Below are 8,283 nucleotides of genomic sequence, written 5' to 3'. Positions count from 1 at the left end.
AAGCCTGAGCAAGAGATGATGTAGCACAGGTTTCCCCTGCTAATGGACCTCCATGCAACTAACAGGGTTTTTCCTCTCTCTTTAGCAAGGCATTTCTGGCTGCCCTTGAGCTGTGCCACTCTGTGATATAATCACACATTCTGCAAGCAGAAAATGAGTGTATCTGTTATTCATACTCTGGTGCTTCATCAAATAAACAATGCCTTGAACCTGCCCCGTCAGGGCTGCTGTCCCAGCTCATGAACAGACCCAGCAATGGGTGCAGCCCCAACGTGAGTGTCTCTCTGGGATATGCCTGACTTACAAGTTCAAATTCAGACACAAAGAAATGCAGCTGAGACCTTTGTTCTTTTCTCATGTGGCAAGTACTGGAAACCCCACTGGGAATTCAGAAGGATAAGATAGATACCGTGGGTTTCCTCAATGTTCAGTGCCAGGAAAACCAGGTTTTCATAACCCCCACCACAGATTTGTTAGTAATTTTGAAAATGCAGATATTAAAAATCTCACAACAACAAAAAAACCCCAATACTTTGAGAAACATGCTATTAAAAATCCACTCCGTTCATATGGCATTGAATATTCCCAAGTTCACTTTCACAGCATAACTAAGTCATGGACAGAAAAACTGAACTGCTTTTAATGGTAGGGCATTCCACTGCTGTACTGGCTGAAAAGTATAATTCAGAGAGCTCATTGTTTCATTCTGACTCACTGTTTTAGTTTAGTTTGTAAAGAAAACTAAAAATGTTCTTAAACATGTATTATTTTGTGAAAAAATCAATAAAAAATCCCTGTAGGATGGAAAACACAGCATCCTGGCTCAAAGGCTAATATCAAGAAGAAAAATATTGAAGATATTATATTGAACATCTAATATATTGAAGAAAAAAACTGAAAAAAGGAGGAGACATACAGTGAAGAGAAGATATAAAAATACAACTGAGTGAAAAAAAGGAATGTGAAGGAATTTTCTGCTTATTGTTATGTCTCTATTCTCTCATTCTAATTACCATACACTTAGGAAATAAAAAGACAAAATAAGCAGATGAGATCCACAAGAGCAATAAGCCCCACTCCCAGATTAAAAGCAGGTGGCAGAGTGAGAGAATAACATGAATGGGGTAGGACTTCTGCTCTGGAGGAGAAAGATGATGTGGACACAGCTCTCCCAGCACCTCTGGGGAGTGGGGCAGCCCCCACAGCCAGGCTCCCACAGAGAGCCCCAGCTCACAGGGCAGCACTGGCCAGGGCTTCTTTCTCACTCAAGTAACATGAAACCACAGAAAGAAAGCTAGAACTCTCAGATTCAGTGTAAAGTTACAAAAGCTTTTGTCAGTGCCAAACAAAGAACACAAGTGAGGCAGTGCCATTGAATTAATAAATAAGAGATAGAGTTTCAACTTGTATTTATAGTCTAAGTATACAGTCTGCTAGCTGTGTAATGCATAAATCTCTCCTTACCTTCTAATATTTACTTATAACTAATATATTTAATGCATAAATAAGCATGATATAGAAAATATAAATTCTATGAGTACAATATGGATCACCCACTGAGTACAGATAATCACCCTGCTGAGAAAAATATCTTTACATTGCAATCTCCTATGCTAGCTTTTCTATACTCCCAGCATATGAAGGTCTTCCTAAAGGCAGCTCAGCTCTGACAGCCCTGCAGCAGGGTGACACCAGGGGCCTGTGCTCAGGCAACTCAATTGTACTGTTAACATTTAGAACCACAATCAACAACCCGTAGCAAGTAATTTGCATGTAATGGTATTGAGTGGCTTCTAAATTTAAAAAACTGAGCATATTGCCCACTCAAAGGGGATATTCCTTGTTATTTTGATGTTAGATGTGATTTACAAGGCCAACAAGTTAACAGCACAACCAATAGCTAACAAATCTGTACCATATGGATGTGGCTCTGGAGATGACAAACATGCTTTGACTCACCTGCAGTTTATTTTCTAGCATACATAGATGCCTGCACCCAGGCTTTATTCAGACTCTTTTCCAGTATTGTCAACAGATTAAAAATTGAGAACAATTTCAATCAAGAGTTTCACAGACCAGCACTGTAAATAGTCTTGAGAAACATGACATCCAACTCTTTAACAAGAATTTGTCATTAACTTACATAAGCCCGTGGCTGGAAGGCAGGGGGAAAGAATAAGAAAGAAGAAATCCAAGTGCTACCTCACTAAATAACCAGAATGATGATTAAAACACAGGACTACACAACACCCTTACAGCAAGGAATTGGTTGGGCCACTTGTAAGTCCAAAGCCTGACCAAACTGCTGTCTCAAACAGCTCAGAGGGTTGAAGGGAATAACTACTTGAATAAAAAAGTCTATCAGCCATCTCTCTTCTGTTGTTTATATTATTGACCTGATCACTTGGCAGGGTAGGTGAACAATGTTAAGTCAAATTCCCAAATGGTTTAAATCAGCATAGCTTAATTCAGCTTTAAATTAGCACAGTTTCTCTGACTGCAGTCCAGCTGGGCTGATTTATTCCAGCTAAAGGGTTGGCCCCACTCTAGTGTAACTGGTGAAAACTATTATCCACTGAAAGCATGATCATAAAGAAAAAGGTATTGAGAGGCATAGTATGAAATACAGGGTGTTGATATACTGAATGCTAACAATGTTTATCGCAAAGGCAGCTCACTCTTTCACGGCTGTGATTATAGCTGCCTTTTGTTACAACAGAGCAAAAGAAGGACATCTTTATTGCTTGGAAGTCCATGTGCTCCTCCTATTTATCTTGCACTTGAAATCTTTACCCTTAGTTTGTGACAACATAATTATCTCCATGGAAACCAGCTAAATTGTCATGGAATAGAACACTTACGTAAGCCTGCACCCTGTTTCTTTCCCAGCCAGCACAAGCACTGTACAGCCTGACCTGGGCACATCTACACAGGCCTCTCTCCCCCTTGCAGAAATGCCAGAACTGCTTTTCCTGTGCAGCCAAATGATACCACTCACTGCCTTAAGTCTTCATAAATAGCTTCCCCAAAAGGCTTCATTAATTGTTCAATGCAATGATTAATTACTCTGGTTTATATTCAGATATCTTTATGTCTACCTAAGCTAGGCTTATAGTGGCTTGTAGAACAGTACAACGTATGGAAGGTGTCATGGAAAACATCAGTGCTTTACAAAACTGAATTTCCAGTTTCACAGTCTGAAAACACAAGTCTAGCAAGGCAAGTATTTCCTAACATGAGTTAGAATGTTCATATCATGGAAGCTTAGCAACAATGAGAAGATTAAGTATGGGAGTTCTATTAAAGTATTTTTTCCCTTAGTGCTTTTGAAAATCCCACTGCACACTATTAGTTGCAACTATGCTGGTCCAATCCTATTAGCTCTCTCCATTAAGTGTTCACAACTTCCCCTGGAAGATGTATTCTTCCATTTCAGCAGATATTTTATAAATTAATTGCAGGCTTTTCACAGTTAACTTGCATTCATTTTATTTTTAAATTCAGCATGCACTGATGCTTTGTATAACATTACAGAGAGACCCTTGAATACTCCACCGTGTTTAATAAATAAATGTGTGTACACACACAGAGACTTTTCTGGGATAGAAGAGAGGAATAGGAATTGTGTGGTAACATACCATGCATTTGTAACATATTGCAGATATCTAAAGGCCAAATTATTTTTAGCCTGCTTTCCTAAAGAAATGACTCTTTTATGCTTGTGCTTCTGCCTGTTCCTTTGATTCTGCTGGCCAGTTACTCTCAACAGACAGGCAGTATTATCAGAGAGATTGTTGCTAAAGATGTCACAAAAGCCAGAGCCAAATTCTGTCCCCATTAAGGAGATGCTCAGAGGACTTTGTCCCTGTGCAGTCTCATGGCATCTCTTCTGACTGCCCATGCTGAGGACAGGCTCACTCTGGACTAGCAGGGGTATGTGCTGTCTCTGTCCCCTCTACACAAGAGCTTATGAGTCATTGGGGAGCAATTACAAAACACTAAGTTAAACAACTTCATCAGCATACAGGGCTGAAACATAGAAAAAACTCTGAGGCACCACCGTAGAGAAGATGTGATGAGGAGAAATGAAGTTGATGACATGACAGAACACATGAAGAAATTGGACAGAAATCAGCAAGACTTTATTAGGGAAGGCTCATATGGGAGCTGTTCCTGGAAAAACAACTGCTCTCTCATTGTAAAGCAATTAACTGGAATTCACTGTCAAAGGTATTACAATTTTGCAAATTATTTCAAGAGAGCAGTCATCTAAACTTACTAATGCTTTCTTTTCAGGTGAATACATAAGGCTTTCCTCCCCCAAGCTACTCATTTCTGAAGCTGTCCTGTGCTCCAACAACAGCAATTTCATCCCACATTGTATTTAGTAAATTGCACTGAAGCGCATGAAGCTTTCCCATAATCTCTGTAAACATGGCTGTATATCTAAAGGCAACTCTTACATATGGGTCATTATTTATTCTAGTGCTTGATAGCTCCTATTCATGGCCACGTCATCTCATAAAAATGAAGTTGTTCTGCATTCAGATGCCAAGTAAGATATTCTAAAATATATAAAATAGAGACATTTCCATAAACATAATTTTCTATACATATAGTAGATTGTATCATTCATATAATGCCCTTAAACTAAACAAAATACACATCTGGAGATTTACAGAGCTCTACAAGCACTAGGTATTTTGCTGGAATGCATCATTACCTGTATACCTATATTATCTTCTCCTGGGCAGTGGTAACAAGTGAATCTGAAATGTTAGGCTGTTTTGTCACCCATCTGAAGTTTAGTATAAACTGAGTCAGGAAAACAAGAGGCCAGACACAACAAATTTCCTGAAACTGGGGATGGTGAGTAACACAGCTTACACATATGGTGTGGCACCTGGTGCTCATTACATACAAATCAAACAAGCTCATCATTCTTGTAAAGCATTTCTCCAATATGAGCCTGTTAATCCTCCTTCTCTTCTATTTTTCTCTAATTTTTAGGCACCATGGTCAAAAGGTGACAACCACTAACAGGAACACACCAGTTCACCACCAGGGAATAGGCTGCAGCTGAGTTCCCAGTTCCTAAAGACTTTCATTTTGTGGTCCTGTAATATTAGAGCACATGACCCACCCACACCAGCTGAGAGCACTTAGCAGTACCCCCTCCCTCATTCCATGCCATGGGATGCATTTCAGAAGCTCTTGACTAAGAAAACCCCACATAACTCAAAAATAACTGACAAGAATAACAGAAAGACCACAAAAAGCACATAAAATAGAGTTGTTAACAGCTCATATTTGAACCAACATGATGGAAGTCTTACTGCAAGAGTGGGGCAGCCTCAGTGGTTACCCCAGTTAAATGTATCAAATCAAATGCAGAATATTCCCCAATGCTGTTTAACAAAATGTGGCCCCAGAGTGTTTGCATAAGAGAGGACATGTGCAGTGCAACTACCAAAGGACTCCTGGGCTTCTCCATGTTATCTCCCACAGAGCATCCCATAGCCTTTTCCTTAAGTTTGCAGGAGGCAGAACACATTTTATGACCTAATAATTAACAAAGAAAGGCTTAAATTATATGATAATTTAATGGCTGGGTTAGAGAGGGCTTGTGTTATGAAATGAGATGTCTTACAGGAGCACTCTGGTGAAGTGCAGATCCAAAATAGATCCATTTTTATTTGCATGTGCTTTTTGGTCTAGAATACCCAGTGAACCCTGCCAAAATGACCAGCTGATGCTGTGGCAGCCTTGTGATTGCACCAAATAGTACAAGAAAAAGGGACTGTCCTGCTTCTCTGAGCAGCTGTGTGAGCCCAGCAGCCCTGTAGCACAGCATATCAATTACCCAGTAATTACCCCCTCAGATTCCTGTTGCTCGAAAAAAACAACACCAAAACAAACACAAACTTTTGCATCTAGGTTTCACACAGAAAAGATGATGCTGGAGGGAGAGAACAGCATTTTCACATGAGTTCTTTCTTTCTAAAGGTCAGAGTCTGTAAATTTTGACTTGTTGTATAAGAGTTTGGATTCACTAAAGCTTCTGAAACAGGTCAAAAATAAAAGTAGTAGAGTCAGGCAGAGAATAGTAAAATAAGAGTATTCAGAATAAAGACAATCTAAGATGACACAAATCTCTCTAAGAGGCCACTATCTAACAGTTTAATTAAAAACGTCATCATAGCACTATTTTTCAAAACCTACTTATTTTACTAAAAGAATAAATGTAGCATTTTTTTACCATAGAAACATCTCATTACATTTAATTACGATGTGAGGGAAAGCAGTTATACATGAGTTATACATCATCAAAACCAGAAAAAAAAACCTATTGGTAGCAATTAGCTTTATGAAAAAATTTTGTGAGTAAGTGAACACGTATTTAATATCTGCTGTTTCCCCCTTCAGCTTAGAGAAGGAGTTTCTCTGTCACTGCAACACTAAAGTATCATCTATCATAAGAGGAACAAAAGACCAAAGCACTATTCAAAGATGCTAACATGAAAGACATTGAGAACCTTTCATGCCTTCAGTCACATAGTTCTGAATCCTCCCCTTCTCTATTATTTCTGTATATTACTATATAAAACCATGCATCTATCCAATGGAAGATGTCATTTGGAGGTCAGAATTTAAAATAATACTTATGCAAAACTACAAATTGTTAGTGTGCTATCTTAAATTCAAACTCTTTTTTTCCCAGTTTTCATAGCAGTTATACCAAACAGGTGAAGGGATCTGTCATAAACCTATCTATCCCTAGTGTAGAGAATTTAGGCCCAATTGTAAAATCTCTATAAAATAATACTTCTTTTCATGTCTTTAAGTACTCTTCTCTAAGGACCTCAAAGTATTTCAGAAATTATAATTAACAATTTCCTAATCAGATTCATATTTTTCTTACCAAGAGAGAAAGAGAAACATAGGCATTTTTTGAAACATTTTTTAAGCCTTAAAATAAGCCTGTGGGAGAGTTAAGAACAGAACCTATTATCACAGATGTCCAATTGCTTTGAACACTAAAGCATTAGTTCAGAATGTGTCTTGTTCTTGTTTAGAACTATTTTTTGTGCTGCGAATTTTGTAGACAAAATGCAGTAGAGCACTGAAGTCTTTCAGTGGTTTTTGTATAACCATAGGTACATGAAGTATTTATTCACATGTTGACATGAATTGTTTCTATGTAGCCTATGAGAATTCTTTCTCACTCTGTTTTCTTTCTACTACGTCTTCAATTTTTCCACCTCTCATCAATCCTCCAGAAGTACAGCACATGCATTTTAATGGAGAATACATCAAAGGTCGACAATGATGCCTGGCTACTCAACAGAATGCCAAACTGGTGAATCACAGCTCACAGGCTAAACAAAGACCAATCTACACACTCTACAAGGGCTTGATTTTTAATCTCTGCAAGCAGGAATATACTCCATGCGTTTGCCTGGGCTCAACAACATTTAGCTCTGCTTCTACCATGCACACATAGATTTGCAGCCTTCTAGAAATATCAGCAAAATCTCTAACACCTAGATCTGTTAAAAGCTTGTCTTTGCCAACCCTCCTGAAAGTATCTTTAAACACATTAAAATTCTACTTGAAGAATTAAAGTAAAAATTGATGTGGAAGGATTTTTGCAGAATAGTGTATGAGAGAATTAGAGTCTTTTGCTTGCAAAAGAGAATGTAAAGGGAATACAATTTATTGGGAGGAAATAAGCTATATCTTAGATGAGGTCATGCTTCTACAGCATTGTTTGTTTGTTTGCTGGAATTAGAAGCAAGAATGAATTACTGAGATGGCATGAGGTGTAAGACAGTTCCAGAATTATATCCATATCCAATATGTGCCATCCATTCAGTAATAGTGCTGTTGTTACATAGTGCCTCTCCCCTCTGTAGAATCATTTCATTTTTAATGGAATAAATACATAAATTTAAAATCTGAAAGCTTGCCTGCAGCCATTAGCAGCCTATTGACAATGTCCATGCATTTCCAAAAGACCCTTCCTTACATCCCTCAATACTGGCAAGTCAGAAGGCAGAATAAAACGAGTAAAATGGAACCAAAAAATGAAATTCAAATTTCTAATGCATGGAAATGTTGTGCTACCCCAGTACTGTGTTGAGTACTGTCCCTCTTCACATGATGACTACCAGCAGAGCTCACAGTACTGAAGACAGCAGTTAGCAAAAAATAAGACAACTCACATCTCCAGGGCACCTCAAGTACAAAAATCTACAACTTTGGGTGATCAGAAATGACAGA

General features: G+C 38.3%; 1 long non-coding RNA gene across 2 annotated transcripts; it reads left to right on the top strand.

Moving 5' to 3' along the window:
• Positions 1–3,705: 3,705 nt before the first annotated feature.
• On the top strand, positions 3,706–7,909 carry LOC135279527 (uncharacterized). 2 transcript variants are annotated; one of them, XR_010346756.1, is made up of 5 exons: positions 3,706–3,933; positions 4,021–4,230; positions 5,011–5,026; positions 5,938–6,006; positions 7,281–7,909. It is a non-coding gene; the product is annotated as an uncharacterized LOC135279527 (long non-coding RNA). The 2 variants fall into 2 exon arrangements; XR_010346755.1 differs by lacking the exon at positions 7,281–7,909 and having other exon boundaries at positions 3,745–3,933; positions 5,011–6,119.
• The last annotated feature ends 374 nt before the right edge of the window (positions 7,910–8,283 follow it).

The sequence above is a fragment of the Passer domesticus genome, chromosome 12 (assembly GCF_036417665.1).
Source record: "Passer domesticus isolate bPasDom1 chromosome 12, bPasDom1.hap1, whole genome shotgun sequence".
NCBI lineage: Eukaryota > Metazoa > Chordata > Aves > Passeriformes > Passeridae > Passer > Passer domesticus.
Note: the sequence above shows the minus strand (reverse complement) of the source record. Positions and strands in the feature narration are given on the sequence as shown.